This window comes from Orcinus orca, chromosome 14 (assembly GCF_937001465.1).
Source record: "Orcinus orca chromosome 14, mOrcOrc1.1, whole genome shotgun sequence".
Taxonomy (NCBI): Eukaryota; Metazoa; Chordata; class Mammalia; order Artiodactyla; family Delphinidae; genus Orcinus; species Orcinus orca.
This window is the reverse complement of record NC_064572.1, coordinates 42,683,185-42,707,664: the sequence shown is the minus strand read 5'-3', so window position 1 is coordinate 42,707,664 and position 24,480 is coordinate 42,683,185. Positions and strand designations below refer to the sequence as shown.

The 24,480-nt window shown below is 43.9% G+C and overlaps 1 long non-coding RNA gene across 1 annotated transcript in view; it reads left to right on the top strand.

Annotated features, from left to right (window-relative positions):
* Positions 1-11,952: 11,952 nt before the first annotated feature.
* Positions 11,953-24,480, top strand: part of LOC117199159 (uncharacterized) — a 36,732-nt gene continuing 24,204 nt past the window's right edge. Inside the window, exons 1-3 of the long non-coding RNA XR_007471380.1 lie at positions 11,953-12,138; positions 17,545-17,588; positions 19,118-19,609. This is a non-coding gene — a long non-coding RNA (uncharacterized LOC117199159). The remainder of the gene's footprint in view (positions 12,139-17,544; positions 17,589-19,117; positions 19,610-24,480) is intronic.

Sequence of the window (24,480 nt, the reverse complement as noted above, 5' to 3'; positions counted from 1 at the left end):
TTCGTGGGAGATGTATCCCTCCAATCTAGTGAGGATTTAGCTTAATTAAAGTGTTTGATTTGCATTCAATTGATGTGAGACATGGTCTTGGCAATCCTTATTGGGCAGGGGTTAAGTAAAATTATACTTAACTTAAAATTATACTTGCTTAGGGCTTTGAAGGCTCTTGGTCTTATTTAACCTAACCTGGCCAGAACACAAGTATCCATGTCATGCCCAATGGTCAGTGCCAGGAGTGAGCCATACAGGAATGGGGGTGGGATCTGAACATGGCGGCGGTGGTAGCTGCTGTGGCACTGAAGGGCCAGGGGGGCAAGAAATGCCCATGTCCTCCAGGTTTGAAAACCTTTTCTCAGATTTCCTTCACGTGTCTCACGTGAGCCCTCCTGCAGTCCTTCACGTCCTGTGTCCGAGGAGATAACAGTGAAGGTCACTCTCCTGGCACCAGGGTGATGAGCCCTCAGTGATGTGGAAGTGGCTTTCGAAGGGATTCTGTCAGGAGCCACAGCTAACAAGGCTTCCCAGAACAGGACCCGGGCACTGCAAAGCCACAGCTCCACAGAGTGCAAGGAGGAGCCCAAGCCCCATCCCCTGAGCTGGAATACATTCCCAGAAAGAGCGGCAAGAACCCCATGAAAGCTGTGGGACTCGCCTGGGCCATCAGCTTCCCCCGTGGTATCCTCCTCTTTATCCTCCCCAAGTGGGAAGTAGACAAGGACTGTTTGAAGCAGATGAAGTCTCGGCAGAACATGTGGTCATCCCGCAGTCGTGAGGAACACTGCAACCCTCCCCTAGGCTGTATTGACTGTGGCCTCCAGACTGGCAAGTCCTTTCGGGTTGGTCACAATTCTGCTCCTTGCCTCTGAAGCCCACCAGAGGGCACATGAAGCCCAGGTTGTGCCAGCCCCGTCCTTCACATCCCCAAGAAACCAACCGTAGGCAAATAAAGTTATTGAGTGTTTGAGTGGAAAGCCGGGGGGGGGGGGGGGGGGCGGAGTAAGCCATCCAAATGGTTCATCAGGCAATGAAAAGGTGAATTCCAAAAGATTGGATAACCAGTCTCTCAAGATTGAGAAATAGAATGAGATGGTGGATTGAGTATCATCTCCTACATGGAATCTGACTGAGCCCGTGGGATTTACGCACTCCTAATACGTATTTGGGTGGGTGGACTGGATCTTTTTAAAGTGCCTGGGTAGGTCAAGCTTGTGAGTCCATCTGCCCTGGAACAGTTTGCTTTCAGTGGCTTCATGTTCAGAATCCTCCTAGGTTTTGACAGACATGACCTCCAGAAAGAGAATACCCAGATGGCAAGAGAGAGATCTGCTAAAACCTACGGGAAAGCAACATGGATGTAAACAAGAGGAATGCAATTTGTGCAGCATTTGTTCCTCATCTACAGAAGCGTACTTGTGAAACTCAGCCCTGCTTATCAGCTTCCTGGACTGGCTCGGTCATGTGAGGAAGGCAAGGAAAATGGGTTTAACTTTTTTGTCTCGGTTTGAGCCCAAGAGAATAGACAGGACCATTGTATTACTGGGACTAGGGATAGTGGTACCCAAAGGACTAGAGGGGAATGGGATAAGGCATCTCCCGAGATAGAGGCAGGTCCTCTACTGTAACTTCAGAGGGGTCTACCTATGTCCTGCCTAAACTCAGGGCATTGTTCATTTGCCCCTGAATACTTACAGGAGTTCATTATAGATTTCGGTCATCTCTTTAAAGTCTAAGATTCTTTAAAGACACACCCACCCAGCCCTCCCATATATACACTGGCACGTTTAGAAGGTAGCAAACATGTGCATTGTGGGCACACACACACCTAACTCCAGCTGTCCTGGACAAATGGAGGTAGAGGAGTCAGCAGTGTCACAGAGGAGATAGTGTCCTACAATCTTAGGCAACTGTTACAGGCTTTCAAAGGAAGGCTCTATTGATTTGGGTCTGTTTTATAGTCTAGGGATCCCATGCTTTTGAACAATTCTTTATTCAACCTTCATGTTCAAAATCCTCCTAGGTTTGGACAGAGAGACTCCAAGGGCTTACTCTGCCCTTGGAGTTGGGCTGCAAAGAATCAGTCCAGGTAAAAACTGGAAGTTTGACCCCACAGGGTTCCCAGCTCCACACCCTGACTCATGGAGGGGAGGGGAGGTCATCTGGCCTGCCTGAAACAGGAGGATTGCCCTCCTGGCTTTGTTCTCCCCACCACCTTCCCAGCCCCAGCTTCTCAGCCCTCCAGGGTCCAATGATGGACCTGTAGGAGGTCTGGAGTGAGTCTGGAGCAAGGCATGAGAAGAGGGGGAGCACGTACAGATAAATGCCGAGGAGGAGGAGCCAGACCATCAGCAGTGCCTGCAACAAAGCCCTTCCTCCTGGAGGACTTCGGGCCTGGGTCGCAGGAGACGGTTGCTAGGTGTTCTGTTTTGAGCTTTCATTGTGCATTCATTGAGCATTCATACCAGCCGCTTCATTGTCATTTCCCTCTAAAAGTCAACTTTCTCATTATTGATTCCTTACTACTCAAGCAGTACCATCTACTGTAAGTGATAAGCTGTAATGCAAGCTATTAATTACAATTAACATGTCTTATTTAACTTGGCCTCTAAGCATTTATTATCTGCCCAATTATTTTATTGAACCCATCTGGCAAAATGAAGGGAAAGTGGCAGAGGGATGAGAAATGAGAGGAGGGCTTCCTGGCGTGCAGACGGGCAGAGCAGAGGGAGGGAGGAACGAGGATGCGTTGCAGTCACCCACCCCCTGAGCCCTCCAGGGTCGAAATCTCCTGCTGGCACAAGATGACCTGAGATTGCTGAGCAGGCCCAGGAGCTTCAGCCAGGATGAGCCTCCGTCTCCCTGGAGACAGACCTTCAGGAGCCAGCAGTGGAATAGAGTTCTGCGCGTTTCCTCACTCTTCTCAGCCCTTCCCCTGTGCCCCAGGAGGCCTTCCTCTTTGGGGTCAGCAGCCAGAGGTCAAACGATTGAGGAGAATGAAGTTGGGGCGCTTCCTCCCAGCTCTCTGCTTGCCAGGCTGCTGTTCGGCAGGGACCACATTCCTCTACAGAAGGACACACTTCCCATCAGGTGTCCTGCTCTGCAGACACTACTCTCACTCGGTTCTGCTAACTGCCCCTCTCGACCCTTTCTAGGCAGCCTCCTTTAACCTTTTTTGAATTGTCCTTTTATTAAATTCTCCTCACTCAGCCCTTTTGAGTGGACCATTTGCTTCCTGTCAAGACTGACTAGTACACACTACAAATAGGTGAGGAGAAAGCTTTTGCACCTTCCACAGATGCCCGGGGCTCCTTGATATTCTTAAGAATATCAAGAGTAGAGCATCTTGCCCTTCGGGTCCCAGGCCGATGTATATAAGGTGCTCAAAATACTTCTGTTGAATGATGATGGACCGAAGCCTAAATCTTCAAGAAGAGATAAGGTTTAGGGAAAAGAAGAAATTGGACAGATAAATGTGATACTAGATTTTTGCTTTAAAAAGCACCCCTATGAACTTAAATATTTATGTATCCATATATTCTAATGATAAATACGTTTCCTTACTTGGGTTAATGTGACTATACAGGATATGTTTAGGGGATTGTTGGGGAAATGATTGGGATTGAGAACTTGAAGGACTTTGAATTTTGAGGTAATTTGGTGGATAAGGGAACATTCAGGAGAGTCTTGGGCAAGACTGGAACAATCAGGCACATGCTTTAGGGAAGTAAATCTGGGGGTATTTGGTGAAAGGCATTGGTGGTGGTGAAGGGACTCTGAAAGAAGAGATTAAAGCCCACTGCAACCATCCTGGTGACAGGTAATAAGAGGTAACAGTAGGGGCAGCAGTAGGAAGGGGCACTGTGGAAAGAGTCAATTAGCCTTGACTTATGATACATGAGGAGACGGAAAGCACGGGAGAATAATGAGCCCAGGATAACCCAAATCTCTTGTGCCTAAAGACAAAGCATGGCAGTCCTGTTCACGGAAATATGGAAATCAAGAGGAGCTGCCAGACAACAGGATGAACTCCCTCCTGGACGTAGTGGAGGTACTTTCAGGTATCCCGGTGGAGATGGCGTTTATAAATACGGATCTCAGTTTCAGGAGAGAGGTTGAAGCTGCACATACATGGGTCTGGATGAGACGGCCAAAGAGAAGAATACAGAAAGGGGACCTGGTGACAGAAAATTGTAGAAGACCTCCATTGGCAGCAGAGGAAAGAGGGGCAAACGTAAGAGAAGAGATGCCAGAGGAAAAGGTCCTGGAGGAGGCAGTAACTCAGATGATCAGGAGGAAATGTTACAAGGTCAAGGGCAATATCCTATATGCTAAAGAGAAGACACAAGATGAAGAATGAAAACCAGTGACTGGGCCATGTGATGAGTAGGCATAAATCATCTGCAGAAGAGCAACTTCAGCAGAATGAGACGGGAGACCTAGGAGTTGGGGTGTAACAGACAGGAGGTGAACACAGTGGGCATAACTACTCGTACAAGAAGGCCAACAGTGAAGGGAAGGCAGGAGGTGGAAAGTAGGTAGCAACCTGAGGAAGAGGGGAGTTTTAGGCTGTCAAATAAGCAGCGAAAGCCCTGAGGAGGGAAGGAGATATAAAGCATGCTAAAAGGGCCCCTGTCAATGATGATTCTTCTTTTTTTGGTCACATGGACCACTTGAAATCTGATACAGGGTCTATATCCCTCACTGGAAAGTGCATACACCCAATTGCGCACACAATTCCGGGAGGTCCAGGGTGTCCCGAGGACAACCTTTGTTCCTCGTGTGAATCCTTGAATCATAAGTACTCTGGGGCAACATCACGTTGTGGTCTTGGAGGAGCTGGGCAGAGGTGAAGCAGAGACTTCAGGGAGAGAGATGGGGTTCCATGTGTTTGGCACACGGCACAGCAGCTAAAAAGAAAGCCAGATACTAGAATTTCACATACAAAATACACAAGTATAGACAGCATAGACCAGACAGACTCCATAAGGTATTTGGAAAGAAAATGGTAGCAGAATTAAATGTTTCTTTCCAGATGCAAGAAAATGTTCACTGTAAAATGGATTTTCACAGAGACAGGTTGTAAGCAACATAAATGTCCCACGGTAAGGTAATGGCTATGTAAATTGCAGTTCACTCATTTAAGTGGACTATGGTAAAGCCATTTTAAGTGATAATTATGATGATTGGTAATAACATGAGGATATGTTTATGACATTGTTAAGTGAAGAAAAAAAGAATATAAAGCAGTTACCCTATGATTACAGCTATGTTGAATATTTATATATATTATATATAACTATATTTTATGTATACATTTCTAAAATATTTTGTTTATATATATGCATACAACTTACCAGGCTAGTAGAATACTGAGTCATCATTTTTTTCTTATTATATTCAAATGGCCCTTATTTTTTTTTAATTAAATACAAAGGGAGGTGAGATACCTGAATGATATATTTTTTAACATCTTTATTGGAGTATAATTGCTTTACAATGGTGTGTTAGTTTCTGCTTTATAACAAAGTGAATCAGTTATACATATGTTCCCATATCTCTTCCCTCTTGTGTCTCCCTCCCTATCCCACCCCTCCAGGCGGTCACAAAGCACCGAGCTGATCTCCCTGTGCTATGCGGCTGCTTCCCACTAGCTATCTACCTTACGTTTGGTAGTGTATATATGTCCATGCCTCTCTCTCGCTTTGTCACACCTTACCCTTCCCCCTCCCCATATCCTCAAGTCCATCCTCTAGTAGATCTAGTAGGACACAGTCTTTATTCCTGTCTTACCCCAGGTTCTTCATGACAGTTTTTTTTTCTTTAAATTCCGTATATATGTTAGCATACGGTATTTGTCTCTCTCCTTCTGACTTACTTCACTCTCTATGACAGACTCTAGGTCCATCCAACTCATTACAAATAACTCAGTTTCATTCTTTTTATGGCTGAGTAATATTCCATTGTATATATGTGCCACATCTTCTTTATCCATTCATCCGATGATGGATACTTAGGTTGTTTCCATCTGCGGGCTATTGTAAATAGAGCTGCAATGAACATTTTGGTACATGACTCTTTTTGAATTATGGTTTTCTCAGGGTATATGCCCAGTAGTGGGATTGCTGGGTCATATGGTTGTTCTATTTGTAGTTTTTTAAGGAACCTCCATAATGTTCTCCACAGTGGCTGTATCAATTTACATTCCCACCAACAGTGTAAGAGGGTTCCCTTTTCTCCACACCCTCTCCAGCATTTATTGTTTCTAGATTTTTTGATGATGGCCATTCTGACTGGTGTGAGATGGTATCCCATTGTAGTTTTGATTTGCATTTCTCTAATGATTAGTGATGTTGAGCATTCTTTCATGTGTTTGTTGGCAGTCTGTATATCTTCTTTGGAGAAATGTCTATTTAGGTCTTCTGCCCATTTTTGGATTGGGTTGTTTGTTTTTTTGTTGTTGAGCTGCATGAGCTGCTTATAAATTTTGGAGATTAATCCTTTGTCGGTTGCTTCATTTGCAAATATTTTCTCCCATTCTGAGGGTTGTCTTTTGGTCTTGTTTATGGTTTCCTTTGCTGTGCAAAAGCTTTAAAGTTTCATTAGGTCCCATTTGTTTTTTTTTGTTTTTATTTCCATTACTCTAGGAGGTGGGTCAAAAAGGATCTTGCTGTGATTTATGTCATAGAGTGTCATGCCTATGTTTTCCTCTAAGAGTTTGATAGTTTCTGGCCTTACATTTAGGTCTTTAATCCATTTTGAGCTTATTTTTGTGTGTGGTGTTAGGGAGTGTTCTAATCTCATACTTTTACATGTATCTGTCCAGTTTTCCCAGCACCACTTATTGAAGAGGCTGTCCTTTCTCCACTGTACATTCCTGCCTCCTTTATCAAAGGTAAGGTGACCATATGTGCGTGGGTTTATCTCTGGGCTTTCTATCCTGTTCCATTGATCTATCTTTCTGTTTTTGTGCCAGTACCATACTGTCTTGATTACTGTAGCTTTGTAGCATAGTCTGAAGTCAGGAAGCCTGATTCCTCCAGCTCCGTTTTTCGTTCTCAAGATTGCTTTGGCTATTCGCGGTCTTTTGTGTTTCCATACAAATTGTGAAATTTTTTGTTCTAGTTCTGTGAAAAATGCCAGTGGTAGTTTGATAGGGATTACATTGAATCTGTAGATTGCTTTGGGTAGTAGAGTCATTTTCACAATGTTGATTCTTCCAATCCAAGAACATGGTATATCTCTCCATCTATTTGTATCATCTTTCATTTCTTCCATCAGTCAGTCTTATAATTTTCTGCATACAGGTCTTTTGTCTCCTTAGGTAGGTTTATTCCTAGATATTTTATTCTTTTTGTTGCAGTGGTAAATGGGAGTGTTTTCTTGATTTCACGTTCAGATTTTTCATCATTAGTGTATAGGAATGCCAGAGATTTCTATGCATTAACTTTGTATCCTGCTACTTTACCAAATTCATTGATTAGCTCTAGTAGTTTTCTGGTAGCATCTTTAGGATTCTCTATGTATAGTATCATGTCATCTGCAAACAGTGACAGCTTTACTGGCCCTTTGTATTATTTGTATTTAAAATTAAAGATGGTATTGCTTTCTTTTGTCTCTGACTTTACCAGCTATAATTTAATAATATAAGTTGAATGTGGCTTCTCCCAGATTAACCTTCAAGACTACGAAAAGACCACCTGTTAAAGTTCTCTCACGTAATCTTTTCTGACCCTAACACATGTAGGACATCCTGTGCCCATGCTGTGTCTCAGTTTAAGTTTTAAATCCTTATTTTATATCCCAGATTAAACACTAATGGACTCTGGTGTAGACCTCTGAGAAATAAGGATGAGTCCTGGGTTGAAGAGGAGAATGCTTTGCCTTTCCCAGGAAATGAACCAGGCGGCCTCCAGGGTCTTTACCACCTTGCCTAGGGTCCTATTTCTTTGCCTACTGTGGAGTTTTGAGGAAACAGGAAAGCCCTAGAATTAGACCTATTATTTAAGAAGTGGTCCAGACTAAACAGCATCTCAACGTACAAGGCATGTTGTATAGGTCCAAATTGTATACAAGTCTTTAAAATAAAAGCTGTCCTGTAGCAGGTGATATCACAAAGGTTGATGGCAGAGAGATCAGGCAGCTAACCAGAGATGGGTTCACAGCAGCTTTCATCAGAAAACTTCCAGGAGGTTCTCAAATGGCCTGTTTGTCACAGGCAGGGAAGGGATGTGAGGCGTGGGCTCATTTCACATAAGAAGCTAAAAATATCCAAGGAAAGATACTCATCGTTAGCATCCAGCCTTTTCTGGAAGCAGCTCCACATACTGGGGATCTGGTGACATGGAGGGAGCAAGCATTTTGCTTTCTTACTTTACAAAGTTTTGCAAAACTGTTTCAAGGCTCTGCTTAATGAAGAGCAAGGCCTCCTGGGCAGAAGGGGAGGCAAAGGAGGCCTGTTCCGGGGCTGCCTGCTGGGCAGATTGGAGCACACACCAGACCACAGGCTTTCCTAAATGCTTCGTAGCAGAAGATGAAAACGGTGGCTCTGCAAGCCTACCCCATTCAGGAAGCCAGGAGTCGGAAGCCTCCTCCACAAACTGGCATTTTTCAGTCATTGTTTGCTTTTATTTTCAATTTAATCTCATCTTTCATGGCCTCCCTGTTGCTTTTTAAAATAAACCTAGGGCTTCCCTGGTGGCGCAGTGGTTGAGAGTCCACCTGCCGATGCAGGGGACATGGGTTCGTGCCCCGGTCCGGGAGGATCCCACGTGCCGCGGAGCGGCTGGGCCCGTGAGCCATGGCCGCTGAGCCTGCGCATCCGGAGCCTGTGCTCCGCAACAGGAGAGGCCACAACAGTGAGAGGCCCGCGTACCGCAAAAAATAATAATAAAATAAACCTAACCTTTTGCTCTATTCCCTTTGCACTAATGCTAACTTAAAGAACACAGAGAATTCTTGGTAGAAGGTCACCTCCTGAAGACAGATTTTATCTCCAGCCTCATCTGGGAGACTTCAGAAACCATCACTTGCCAGGAAAAAAAAAATAATCTTTTAGCTGCCATGTACTTGAGGCTGTCCATTTGCTGTCTAGTCAAATGAAAAAATATTTTTATAAGCAATGGGAACTAGAGAAAACAGTGAGTGATAAGGATCATTGGTTTATTTCCTTTTTCATCAGATAATTTTTAAGTTCATACCCTTCACCAAAGTCATATCAGCGTCTCCTGAGTCGGAATAGGCTCTGTGGTCACAGCCCACAGGGGCCATCCCCACAGGAAGAGTGGAAACCTCAGAGGCCTGCCTGCAGAAAAAAAGCACAGTCTCCATCAGGCATGTTTGTATGTCCCTACACCACCACCAGGAACAGGCAGCTCAAGTTGTCACACTGCAATTTCCTCCATCCCCAAGGAGATCTGGCCGCTCCCTTACCCTACCTGGCATCCAACTTCACAGACAGTCACCAAATCCTATTTATTTTCTGTCTTTAATATCTTCAATCACAATCTTCTTCTCACCATCATCTCTGCCCAACCCTAGTTTGTTAAGCATAAGGGAATTATCCCAAGCCTGAGGATGAAGAGTTGATAGAAATGAAATGATGTACCAGGACAAGAGTGAAGAAAGGCACCTAGGATGCAAAATTTAAGGAGGCATCACTCTCAGGATTGAGCAAGTGTAGGGTCAGCTCAGATGAGAGTGCCTTTCTGAGTTTATGCCCTAGTCACCTCTCTTGTCTTACCCTAATCCCAGCCCTATGTTTTTCTTCTTTAATTTTAGTATAAATTATTGCCAGAATCTATTAACACTCATCCAGATGTTACATCCACTTCTCCCCATACCACAGGTACTCATGCAGGTGATACACCTGGGCTCAGATGCTGCCACTTGGTGCCTCCATGCTTGGAGATCTTGCCCCTACCTGGGGAGGATAAAATGTTCAGTTATGTTTCTTGAGCTGCCATTTTTCTTTATGGTAGTTTTTCCCTCTGCTCTTTATATTATCTGATTTCCTTCTCTGGTTTTAAATCAAGAAAACAGCATATTTTTGTCATCACAGGATACCCTTGACAATCAGGTAATCAACACATAGGACAGGGTGTCAGCTGCGGTATTAAGAAGCACAGGTAGAGGGGGATGCTCCACGATGAGAGCCATCATAAACAGAAGTGAGGGGAGCCACAGGTACTCGTTATTAATAATTAAGTATCAACACATGCCAATGATTTGCAGTGCTTGCAATGATAATAATAAATCAGAGCAGAATCAAGGTTATTTCCTTAATAACATGCTTGCATTCTCTAGAATTCTCTAGAGTTCTAAAATGCTTTCCTCAGTAGGAAAGAGGTGGCTTTACTTCTAGCCTTCCCAGCACTATTTTTACCTTTTAAACACTATGCACACACGTGTGAGGTGCCGTGATCTCTTAAGTGTCTCTCCGTAGGACAAAAAGGCAGAGAATAGTGGGTGTGTATTAGAGCTTGGTAAATCTGGGAGGCCCTGAGATGTTTGATTTCTCCAAACCACTGTCTCTCAGCTACCTCTCGAGTGTTCTCCTTGGAGGAGTTTTCCAGGATTGTCTGCATGTATCCAGACCTCTGTCTGGTTGGGCCCTCATGGGTGGATCCTGGAGTGCTTTACACCTCCTTTTTGTTCACAAAATGCATGTAGGTTCCCCACCCTAGCCCCGCCCCACCCCCACCCCCACCCACCCCACCCCACCCCCACCCCCCACTAGCTTTTCACACAGTTCTTGACTAGGGTTTTGCTAGGTTAACTTTCATTTAAATGGTGATGATCTTGAAAAATCAGAAGAAATCCTCCTTCCCGATTGAGCCCGCCTCAGGCTTAAGCATTTGTAGTAGTTGTTGTTAAGTGTTGGATGAGTCAACCATTATTTAGATCATGATGATGTTGGAGGTCAGAAAAAATTTAAGAAGTTCAAGGATAATGACAACTTGGTGGCAAAACAGAGGTTTCTCTCCACTTGCCACTGACAGTGCCCTAGATTCATGCATCTTCTCTGGCGTGGGCAGGAATTTTCACATGAGTGGAGCCTTACACAGAAGCAGAGACTTTCTGCTTCTGGCAGAAATTTTATTACAACCACTTAAGCACATCTCTCTGCAGCCGGCCACTCATGAAAGTAACACTGGCTTTGTTATACAGACTGCATCTCTAACACAGAGTTTAGTTTTAAGGGGGCCTACCTAGGCTTCGGAGATGGAATCGTCCTGCTGGGAGAGCACAGAAGACTCTTCTTAGTGAACTATGATATTCCACCGTTGCCCTTGGCGCCTGGTGATGCAGATCAGCGGTGGTTGGGCTTTCTGACCTGTGTGTCAATCTCAAGTTCCATTTTGGACACAGAGAAGAGAGGGCATCGGGGGAGAGGGAGAGTGGAGACTACAGAAATGGCCTCAACCAAATTAATAACTAGTTTTTAAAGCTAATGAAGTTCTTCTCTAACTCTGCTTATTGGCAGGGTGTGTAATATGCTGCTTTTCCCCCCGCAGGCCGTGTCTCTCTCACAGCACGTGGCAATTCTTACGAGATGCATTCGCTTTAAATTCACTTATTTGCCTCTCTTCTCTTCTAGGTAGCTATAGATTCCACTGCCTCCAACAGGGACCCCAGTAACAGCTGTTCCCTGCGCTATACCCACCCCTGCCAGCCAGCGAGTACCTGAAGGCCTTGGTGGCCATGGGGCAGATTTGCCAGGACTATGACAGGTATGAGACTCCCCATCTCTGTGTGTTCCCGTGGCCCCTGGCTGGCTCTGGGCAGAAGAATGGAAATTAAGTCATGCTGAGGCTCATGAGGGGACAGAATAAAGCCTGGCCCCAAATGTGTTATTTTCTCCGTACCTAGAGAAACTGAGTTCATGCCAAGCTCACACTGGGCACCAAAAAATCCTTTCTCAGCTTTCTTCTCTTACTTGGCTGGCAGGACCACAGGATAGCGATTTTGCTTTCAGTATGTACCTTGCTACGCAAAGTTTGGTCCGTGGACTGGCAACATAACATCACCTAGGAACTTAGAACATCCAGCCCCACTTGAGAACCTGAATCAGCATCTGCATTGTAACAAGATTCCCAGATGATTTGTGTGAACTTTGGAGTTTGAGAAGCACCAGTTTATTAGGTACCTTCCACCTGATCCTCACACTAACCCTTCTGTAGTGGGTGTTGTTTAAGAGAAGAGAAAAACTGTGCAGGGAGCTGAAGTGGTCTGTGCCCTATCCCACAGCCAGGGGCAGGATTTAAACCCAGAGCCAGCTCACTGCACAGCGTAAGCTCGTAATCATGGGGTTTCACTGACCTCACAAGCTACTGGTAACTTCCGCAGAGGGTCTGTGTCTGCCCATGTGCACGTGAGTGTGTGCCCACGCCAGTGTGTGTGTGTGTGTGTGTGTGTGTATGTGTGTGTGTGTGTAGAAGACACGATTTTGAGATCAGATCAGTATTTATTTTTACTGGGTGGTAAATATTGGCCTTTCCCACCACGAAAATTTCCTGTAATAAATGATTTACATAAATCACCTTAAACTGAATTTATTCTGCCTTTCCAGTATTTCCAGATTGAGGTGAAGTTGTTGACATGTTTGATCAAGAAGGCTCTTTGAGGTAGAACTAGTGTAAGTATATATATGGGTAAATCTCAGTCGACTGCCCAGTGTGATAGTAAAACAGGGCTAGTTAGTCATGAGCAGCAACTAACTGGCCTGTTAAACCAGGAAAATAAGAAAGTGACCCTGTCCTCCAGTTTCAGATTTCGTGGAATGGCCTGATTTCTGTTCTTCCTAGTCTCACAACTGGTAATAACTGTATTAAAAACCTGATGCCCAGGCACCATAGCAAGTGACACAACCTAGTGAGCAGAAGGTACAGAGAAACCAACAGGACAGGTAACAGAGTTTCTGTCAGTGTCCTTCCTGCTGACGAGTCTCTGAATTCAGCTTGGTCATCGCCAGTAACTCAAATGCGTGTGAGGCCAGCTGGGGATGAATGAGCATGTCCAGTCAAACCAGACAGCTTTAAACACTAGGCCTCTGCCAACACTTCCCCTCTTACACATCTGGAATGGAGGGCAATAATGGCACTTTAAATTACCTTGTTGAAGTCATACTTATACTTAACCTTGAGATATTGTCTGTGAAGACAACTTGAATCTCAGCTCTGATTTCTTCAGGCCTCGATTCAGGGAGGATTCTTAGAGAGGCTCATGTCATACGGAGATTTCTTACCAAGGAGGGAAAAGACAAACGGATTGCATCCCCACTGTCAGAAAGTCCTCCAAGTGTCCCCAAGAAGCCAACACAGTAATTCTCTCCCTTCTCTCTATCACGCACAATTTATTGAGGGGACTCTCCTTTTCCTGGTGTATGTCCTTGGCGGCTTTGTCATAAACTGACCACATATATGTGGATTTCTTTCCCAGATTCTATTCTATTCCTGTGGCCCATGCCTCTTTTTGTGCTATTTCTACACTGTTTGGTTACTGTAGCTTTGTGATATGGTTTCAAGTTAGTGAGTGAGTTTCCTCCAGCTGCTGTTCTCCTTTCTCAGGGTCCCCTTGGCTGTTCAGGGTCCTTTGTAGTTCCATACAAATGTCAGGATTGTTTGTTCAGCTCCTGTGAAAAATTCCATTGGAAATTTGGTAGGATGTGCATTAAATGTGTATGCTGTTTTGGGCAGAATGAACATTTTAGCACTACTAAGTCTTTCCATCCATAAGCACAGGATATCTTTCCATTTCTTTGCATCTTCAGCTTCTTCATTGATGTCGTAAGGTTTTCAGTGTGCAGCTGTTTCACATCTTGGGTTAAATTCATTCCTAGGTATTTGTTTCTTTTGATGTTATTGGAAATGGGATTGTTTTCTTAATTTCTGTTTCTGATGGTTCATTATTACTGTATAGAAACAAGTGTTTTTAGTGTATTGATTTTGTATCCTGCAGCTTTACTGAATTCATTTATTGGTTCTGACAGTGTTTTGGTGATTTAATACGGGAAACTGGAATTAGAAATCCCACTGTTTCTACCACATCCAGCTCATCCACAACACCCAAGATAGGGTGGCTACTATTATAATCTTCCCACACTGCCCCTTGAAAACACGTGAAATTTTACAATGGCAAATTACATCATCACTTTGGGTGAGCAGGATCTGGGTAGGGTTGGCCTCTATACAAAGATCGTTGTCTTCTCTACATTTCTGTCCTTTTATTGACACAGTTGCTTTGAAAAGTAATTTATTTTACAGTAATTTAAAATGTATAGAAAATTTTCCATAGCAGTACAGAGTACTCACATTTGCCACTTCACACAAAACACTTCAGTGTGTTTTACCCAAAACATGGATACACTCCCAGGGAACAAGCACTTTTAACCACCAAATGAGGAGGATTATAATTTCTTATAATAATCTGGTCCATAGGTCCACTTCCCCTTTCACCACCTGCCCCAACTCTATGGCAATATCTTTTTTCATTGTGACCCAGTTTTCTTTTTTTTCTGAAACCTTGACTACGACTTTCCCTTATGTTCAAAACCTTGATGGATTTAAAGCACAGAATGAGTATGTTATCTGTGTGGCCTTTTCTGTATGGCTTCTTTCACTTAGGGTGTTGTCAGCGTTCCTCCATATGGTAGCATGTATCAGTACTTCATTTTTCCCACTGCGAATAAAAACACATAACATTTACCGTTTAAGCCATTTGGTGTGTACAGTTCTGTGGCACTCACTACATCTACATCGTTATAAAAATATCCTCACCACTCATCTCCTGAACTTTTTCATTTTCCCCAAGTGAAACTGTATCCATTGAACACTGACTCCTCTCAGCTCCTGCAACCACATTCCTTCTGTCTTTGAATTTGACTCCCCCAGATACCTTATGTAAGTGGAACCATAGAATTTGTTCTTCCGTGACTGACTTATCTCATTCAGTATAGTAAGTTCAAGGTTCATCCACATTGTAGCATGTGTCAGAATTTCCTTAGTTTTCAAGGCTAAATAATATTCCTTTGTGTATATACCACATTCTGTTTATCCATTTATCCATCAATGGACACCTGGGTTGCTTCCACCTTTTCTTATTGTGAACGATGCTGCTATGAATATGAGTGTACAAATACCTGTTCCAGTCCCTGCTTTTAAATATTTTGAGTAAATGCCCCAAAGTGAAATTTATGGATCATATGTTAACCCAGAGTGTAACTTTTTAAGGAGCTTTTATTTTCACAGTGGCTGCACCATTTTACTCTATTCATTTATATGGCAGAATAATATGGTAGTTCATGGATGTACCACATTTTGTTTATTCACCTGTTGATGGACATTTTAATTGTTTCTTCCTTTTGGCTATATGAACAGTGCTGCTATGAATATTTGTGTACAAGTTTTTGTTTGAACACCTGTTTTCAATTCTTTGGTGTCTGTATAGGAGTGGAGTTGTTGAACCCTAATTGGGTTGGCCAAAAAGTTTATTCGACTTTTTCCGTAAGATGGCTCTAGTAGCCCTTAGTTGTCTTTAACTTCATTCAAAACAATTTTGTGAGGTTCTATGTGATGGCTGTCATATCAGCATGCATTTAGCAAAAGACTTATCAAAGTTGGTGAATTTTTGTTTAGCCATTTTAGTATTGAAGATGGGAAAAATGCGACATTTTTGGCATATTATGCTTTATTATTTCAAGAAAGGTAAAAATGCAACTGAAATGCAAAAAAAGGTTTGTGCAGTGTATGGATTTGTGCTGTGACTGATTGAACGTGTCAGAAGTGGTTTGTGAAGTTTCATGCTGAAGATTTCTCGCTGGACGATGCTCCATGGTTGGTAGACCAGCTGAAGTTGATAGCGATCAAATGGAGAAATTAATTGAGAACAATCAACATTATACCACCTGGGAGATAGCCAACATACTCAAAATATCCAAATCAAGCACTGAAAATCATTTGCACCAGCTTGATTTTATTAATTGCTTTGATGTTTGAGTTCCACATAAGTTAAGTGAATTTCTGCATGTGATTCTCTACTTAAATGCAATGAAAAGGTTCCATTTTGAAAACAAATGGTGACAGGTGATGAAAAGTGGATACTGTACAATAATGTGGAATGGAAGAGATCGTGGGGCAGGCGAAATGAACCACCACCAACCACACCAAAGGCCGGTCTTCATCCAAAGAAGGTGATGTTGTGTATATGGTGGGATTGGAAGGGAGTCCTCGATTATGAGCTCCTTCCGGAAAACGAAATGATTAATTCCAACAAGTACTGCTCCCAGTTAGACCAACTGAAAGCAGCACTGGACGAAAAGCGTCTGGAATTAGTCAATAGAAAATGCATAATCTTCCATCAGGATAATGCAAGACCTCATGTTTCTTTGGTGACCAGGCAAAAACTGTTACAGCTTGGCTGGGAATTTCTGATTCATCCGCCATATTCACCAGACATTGCACCTTCAGATTTCCATTTTTTTTGGTCTTTACAAAATTCTCTTGATGGAAAAAATTTCAATTCCGTGGAAGACTGTAAAAGGCACCAGGAACAGTTCTTTGCTCAAAAAGATAAAAAGTTTTGGGAAGACAGAATTATGAGGTTGCCTGAAAAAGGGCAGAAGCTAGTGAAACAAAAGGGTGAATACGTTGTTCAATAAAGTTCTTGGTGAAAATGAAAAATGTGTGTTTTATTTTTACTTAAAAACTGAAGGCACTTTTTGGCCAACCCAGTACATTTATCTTTTTGAAGAAAGGTCAAAGTATTGTTCACGTAGGCTGCACCATTTTACATTTCCACAATGTTTAAAAGTTCCATTTGCTCTACATTGTTGCCAATATTCATTATTTTTAATTTTTCTTGACTATAACAATTGTGTGTTTGAAGGGGTATTGCATTACGGTACGAATTTGCATTTCCATCATGACTACTGATGTTTGACATCTTTTCATGTCCTTGTTGACCATTTGCATGTCTTGTCTGGAGAAGAGTCTGATCAAGTCCTTTGTGCATTTTAAAAATTGAGTTCTTTGTGTTTCTGTTGATGAGTTTCTTGATACGTTCTGGATAACAGACTCTTATTAGATATATCATGTGCAAATATTTTCTTCCATTCTGTGGACTGTCTAACTTTCTGGATAGCAGTTTTGATGTGATAAAATTATTAACTTTGAGGAAATCCAGTGTATCTATATTTTATTCATTGCTTAAGCTTTGATGTCAGATCGAAGAAACCACTGCTAAATGCAAGGTCATGAGGATTTATTCCCTTGGTTTATTTTAGAGATTATAGAGTCATCCCTTGGCATCCACTTTGCTAAGGTTAAGGTCTGTGCTTAGAGTCAGTGTCAGGGTTTAGGGTGATGGTTAAAGGGTCAGGGTCAGGGATTAGAGTTGAGGTGTCAGGATCGAGGGTCTAGGATCCAAGGTTAGGATTGTTAGGTTTAGGGTAATAGGGTAAAGGGTTAGGATGTTAGGGTTAGGGTGAGGGTTAGAGTTAGGTTAAAGGATAACCTGTTCTCACCGTTCTTGTCTCTCTCCATCTCTCTGAAGCCTCCAGGATGGACAGGATTCTCCCAAGGTCACACATGAGTCAGGTAGGTGAGCTGTATCATTGTTTGTCTTCCCCCCAGTCCTGGGCTCTTGGGAGACGAATGAAATGTCTGTACTGTCTCTGTTTCAAATAGACCTCAACCTCAGTCAGGGGCTGTGGAGGCCGTCAGAAGTCATGTAGGGTTTCTCTCTTCCCTCCCTCCTGCCTGAAAGGGGTGGTGCCAGCCCCACTCTGCCTGGGCAGTCCCAGGTTCCAGCACAGCCCTGACGCGAGGGCACTCTGAAGACGTGCCGATTTACGCAGGACTGGGTAGTGACAGGCTGACCCTCAGGTGCTGCCTTCTTGAGGGCAGCTGGGGCCCTTCTGGGACTTCATGAATCCTCTGTCCCATCTGAGCGGGCATCAGTAGAAAATCAAGTCTCAGGATAACCCTTGACCTCTGACCATCCAAGCAGGCATCTGTGGTTCTCCAGCTCAGCCCAGCCTGGGCCCTGTCAAGCCCTCTGGCCAGTTACTGAGCTGAACCTGCCGCTGGGCAATTGAACAACAACCTGGGCAGCATAGACAGCCCCTTGGCATGTTTATGTTCCCAACATCCATGTGGTTGAGAAAAGGGTCCTCTCCCTCACAGCCTCTTAGCCTGCCGAGAGAGGTAATAACCCTCCAAATGTTGAATGTGGCCCTGGCCACAAAAACCATACAACAGACAACAGACGGTGGCCCTGCAGTCCTTTGGCCTTACAGTTGTTACAAAGTTTTTTTGTTTTTTGTTTTGTTTTTTTTTTTTTTTACAGTACGCGAGCCTCTCACTGTTGTGGCCTCTCCCGTTGCGGAGCACAGGCTCCGGTCGCGCAGGCTCAGCGGCCATGGCTCACGGGCCCAGCCGCTCCGCGGCATGTGGGATCCTCCCGGACTGGGGCACGAACCCCTGTCCCCTGCATCGGCAGGCGGACTCTCAACCACTGTGCCACCAGGGAAGCCCTGTTACAAACTTTTGACATTCATACTCTTTAAGAATCAAAGCTATGGGAGCAGCTGGGCCTCCCAAGAGGCAGTTTCACAGGGACTGCGTGTTACTAGAGAGTCATATACACCCATGCGGCCTTTGGAAAGCCTGCCGATTATGAATTCCATGGTATTGAATAATCCTTGAGCCTCCCCGTACTTCATTGAGCAATAATTTCTTTACCACCCTAGCATTTGGTACCTGCTCTTTGTAAAGGCAGGAGAAGAGACTGGAAAAATGAGCAATATTGTTCTTCGGGGACGGGTGATTAATGTGGCCAGCGGGCAGGCATATGCATCCTGCGCAACCACCTCCCGGGAACAAGAACGAGGTCCGTGTGCCTTCTGAGAGCACCTGGGCTATTCTGGGACAGTCTCTATGATGCAAGGGCCCGGTGACCAAGGCAGGATCCTTGTGTTTACCATCATCAGCAGCCTTGCTTTTCAGCAAATGGAAGAACTTTTTGCTGTCGTGGGAGAATAGCGGGAGCAGCGGATGGGTGGCTACAGCCCCTGACCCTAAGTGAATCCCTTCCTACTTTGTGCTTCTGATTCTGTGCCATGCAGTGGACTGTCAGTGATACAGAATCTGCCGCTTTTGCCGAGCCAGCATCTGTCTTCATGACCAGCTGCAGCACCTCAGCTTTCCTTTTGGAACTACATCTCAGCTGCTTCCAGTCCAAACAGTTTCAGGGGGCTGACCTTATATTCCACCCACCTAGAAGATGGCTGTATGATCCACATCTAGCCAATCCCATTTTTCATCCTCTGCTTGCTGTGATCGGTTCAAGGGTGAGAATGTGACCCAAGCCAGGCCAAAGGCATTCAAAGTCATGAGTTTTCATGGAACCCTAGGGAAGGAGAAACCCTTGCTGGTAGAATGGATGTTGTGTGGGTGTCATCTTGGAGTTGCTGGTGGCTGTGGATGCAGTGAGAGAGACTGTGCCAGTGAATGGGACCACCCCAAGGCATTCAGCGGGACTGATTCAGCAGGACATACTACAAGAACGTGAGCCATTGGACCTGACACCTCCAACCCCACTCTTCAACTTGTCTCTTGTAAGTATTAATTTATTTCTATCATTTAAAATAATGTTAATTTATTTTACTTGAGCAAGTGTGTCTAGTCCCTTGTAAGCCAGAAAGTCCTGACTCATCAGGATCAGTGATTCCTGAGACTCCTTCTGGCATGTGTCCTCGTTGGATAGGGCATGTCTGGGGAAGATGAAGACACTGGGTGGGGTCAGATCTAAGGGGAGCTGCCAAACAGCTCTATCCCTGTTCTTCTATGTCCCAGGAGAGGAAAACCCCAGAACAACGAGAGAACTAGCAGGGAGAAAGGGTCATAGCCTGGTTAATTGGTCTGCTTGTATTTTCCATATTTTACGGTTCATTTTGTTTGTATATTGTTAGGAAATCACTGTTTTATCCTAGATTTATAGTTTGATGCAATAGCTTGTTGTATTTGACCTTTAATTTCACCTTTCATTCGTTTTCTACAGAATTGTCACAGTTAATGAACAAATATGGATACCTTACTACTAACTAAAATCCATATTTTATTCGGGTTCCCTTCGTTCTCCCTTTTTTCTGTCCTAGGATCCCATCCAAGGTCTCACATGGCATTGAGTCATCATGTCACTTTAGGATCTTTCTGGCTTGGACATTTTCTCACACTGTCCTCCTCTCAGTGACCTAGGCAGTGTTGAGGAGGACTAGTCAGCTACTTTGTAGACTCTTCTGCATTGGGATTTACTTGATGTTTTTCTTGCGATTAGAATGGGGTCATGGGTTTTAAGGAAGCATATCACAGAGGTAAAGTGCTTTCTCCTTACTTTATATCATAGGAACATACATCAAAGCAACACTGTTCATGTTAACTTTGCCCTCCTGGCTGAGGTAGTTTTTGTCATATTTTCCCCACTGTGAAGTTACTTTTTCCCCAAGTCCGTACTTTGCGTCTTCTTCAGGATGAAGTCACTATGCGGCACTCACACTTCAGGAGCGGGAGTGAGCCCCACCTCCTTAATGAGTGGCTGAATATCTACATCAGCTATTTGGAATACTTAAACGTAGGCGATTTCTATTCAGTGGTACTCATTAAAAAACAACAAAACACTATCTAATCATTTCTTTTTACCAGCGTGGACACCCCACCCAGAAAGTTATTTTACGCTTTTGGTCATAATCCAGCAGTGCAGTATTTGGCTGCTCAATTCATTCCTGCTTCAGCTATTGAGAGCTCTTTCTATTTGCTCCTGCTTTCCTCTGACATAATTCCATCTTGTGGGTTTCTTTCTATCTTCGTACACATCTTTTTATGTGCTTGTTGACCATCTATGTTTCTTGTCTGGAGAAAGGTGTGTTCAAGTCCTTTTCCATTTTAAAATTTGGGTTGTCTTTTTGTGGATGATTTGTAAAAGTTCTTGATGTATTCTGAAGGAGACTCCTGTCAGATATATCATGTGCACATATTTTCTTCAGTTCTGTGGGCTATGTTTTCACTTTCTGATAGCACCTTTTTTTTTTTTTCTTTTTTTGCGGTACGTGGGCCTCTCACTGTTGTGGCCTCTCCCGTTGCGGAGCAACAGGCTCCGGACGCGCAGGCTCAGCAGCCATGGCCCACGGGCGCAGCTGCTCCGCGGCATGTGGAACCCTCCCGGACCGGGGCACGAACCCGTGTCCCCTGCATCGGCAGGCGGACTCTCAACCACTGCGCCACCAGGGAAGCCCTGATAGCACCTTCTGATGCACAAAATTTTTTAAAGTTGAGGAAATGTAATCTGTCCATTATTACATGAGTATTGTAACCATCTGCCTTTGCTTATCTGTAACTTTCCACTCCAACGGTAAGAAACCTGGCTTCCAACATTTGTCATTCATTGAATTTATTGCTTGCTCCGTTCCAGCTTAGTACAGATATAGTAGTTTCAGTACTGTTAGCCACTAACACCATGGAAAGAACTTACAGAGTCCAGTATTTAGGTGTGGCACAGTTTGCCTTTGTTCTACAGATTCCATTCTTTTCTGTAGCTAACTAGGTCAAGTACCTTTTGCCCAATAACAGTTGAGTTTTTTTCATACATTTCTAAATCAGATTATTTTTCACATTCTCTGTTCTACCCTATGACACTCCCACATCATAAATAACTATATTTGAATATGTTATTTACTTGTTGGGTCGTAAAAATCCATGGTTTTAGACTAATGCCACAGGAGGAGCTAAGCATTTCCCTCCTATCTTCTGGCTTAGGTGTCACACTTAGAAGAGTGTCTACCCCGAGATTCTGCATATATTTACTAAAAGGGCTTCGTTTTATACCTCTCATCTTTAATCCATCTGGATTTCCCTTTCAAATAACAAAAATGCTATTTCAAATTTTAAAAAAATAAAAATTCACCAGTCCCCTCTTAAAATATGTGGGCAGACACAAAAAGTCACCTTTTGTATAGTTTCATTTATAGGAAACATCTAGAATAGGTAAAGAAACAGGTAAAGGAAGAGGATTAGGGGTTGTGAGAGGCTGGGGGAGGGAGGAATGGGGAGTGCGTGCTTTGGATACAGGGTGTTATTTGGGGGGAATTAAATAGTTTGAAACTATTCAGTGGTGATATTTGCACAGCGTTGTGAATACTTAATTTCACAATTTAAAATAGAAAAAGTTTAAATTTTATTATTTCACACGTAAAACATAAAGGACGGGATGCCATAAATGTGGGGAAAAAAATAAAATTACAAACCACACAAACGCAAACAACTACAGGGGAAGGAAAGTAAATTTTGGGTGGGGGAGTGGGTTGATGGTGTAGATCGGGAGTTGACAGCAGTGGTGGTTGCAGAGCCAGCTCTGCCTGGGTGTGTGGTGGTTTCTGAAATGGCTTTAGGTCTCCTGCAAGAGCTGGTGCATGCTCTCCCTGCAGGGGTGGTGAATTTTGACCTGGCTCTGGGTCTCTGGCTGGAGCTGTGAGAGAAGAAAAGATTACCCACATGCCTGCCTTTCCATGTCCTTTTCCAAGGACAGAAATCTTCCCAGAGCCTTCCAGAGAAGGCCCAGCCCAGGAACTTCTCAGACTGCAGTCCACCAGATGGGTGGTTTGGGGCCAGTCTTTGCTCCTGGCCCAACACCAGCCTCTGGGTACTCCTCCCTGTGTGGCCCAGAACTCACCCCTCCCACACACTCACATGCACCCACCCCCGGCCTTCCCACCTTTGGTCTCTGCCTTGGTGGGCTCCAGGTCCTCCAGCTGACTCAGGGGAAGGTTGACATAGTGTTCCAGGTCAGAGCTGGATGTGCTGAGCTGCACATAAGCCCAGGAAGGGACCCTGGAGAATGGCTTGGGTGGTATGCGGGCAGGAGGCTTTTCCCATTCATCTCTGGGCCCTGGTTCTGGAGAACCCTCCATGGACACACTCACCAGGATGCTGCGTTGGCCCTCGTTGGCAGTGTGGTGCAGTGGCCCCTCACTTGGGGAGATGGATTAAGTGTCGCCATCAACAAGCTCCTCGTGGCTCTGTGGGGTGGGGCTCTGCAATGACAGTGACCAGCAGCCAGCCTGGCCCGGATGTATCAGAGCCCTGCCAGGCCTTTATCTTATCGCTGCTTCTCCTGCCTGCTAGACCTCCGGCTTCCAGATCAGGCACAGACCCGTGTCTGCTCAGATATCCACCTGGGAGGAAAGAGATGCCTCTAGAGGGCTTGGGATAAACCTCGGGCAAAAGGGCGCTGCCCCAGCTCTCCACATCCCACTCAGCCAGCTTTGACCTGGAGTGTGGATATGACCAGCTCACCAGGCTTCTGACCTGCTCTTGCTTGAAGTAGACCCACTCCACATAAACCCCCGACATCCACACATACAAGGAGGGGACATAGGGTTACCTGGGTGGAATCAGAGTGGTGGCCTGGTATAATTAATTCCTGCATCATATGGTAGTGCTACTTTTAATTTTTTGAGGAACCTCCATACTGTTTTCCATAGTGGCTATACCAATGAACATTCCCAACAAAATGCATGAGGGTAAAAAAAAAAAAAAAAAAATGCATGAGTGTTTCCTTTTCTCCACATCTTTGCCAGTACTTGTTATTTGTTGTCTTTTGGTTGATAGCCATTCTTTCAGGTGTGAGGTAATAACCTCATTGTGGTTTGGGTGTGCATTTCCATGATGATAAGTGATATTGTTTATCCTTTCATGTGTCTGTTGCCCATCTGTATATATTCTTTGGGAAAATGCTTGATCTTCTGCCAATTTTTTAATTGGTTTTTGTTTTTTGGAGGTTGAATTGTGTGAGTTTTTGGTCTATTTTGGATATGAACCCCTTACCAGATATATTGTTTGCAAATATTTTCTCACATTCAGTAAGCTGCCTTTTCATTTTGTGGATGGTTTCCTTTGCCGTTGAAAAGCTTTTCAGTTGGATGGAGTCCCATTGGCTTCTTTTGCTTTTGTTTCCCTTGCTTAAGGAGACAGATCCCCAAAATATTGCTAAGACTGATGTCAAAGAGCATACTGCATATGTTTTCTTCTAGGAGTTTTATGGCTTCAGGTCTTACATTGAAGTATTTGATTCATTTTAAGGTTTTTATAGATGTATGAGTAAGGATTCCAGTTTGATTCTCGTGCATGTAGCTGTCCAGTTTTCCCAACACAGTTATCGAAGAGGCTATCTTTTCCCCATTGTATATTCTCACCTCCTCTGTCATAGATGAACTGACCATAATGTGTGGGTTTATTTCTGTGCTCTTAGTTCTGTTCCATGGATCTATGTGTTTCTTTGGTGCCAATACCATATTGTTCTGATGATTCTAGGTTTGTAGTATAGTTTGAAATCAGGGAGTGTAACATATCCAGATTTGTGCTTCTCTTAAGATTGTATTGACTTTTCAGGTTCTTTTGTGTTTCCATACACATTTTAGAATTCTTTGTTTTAGTT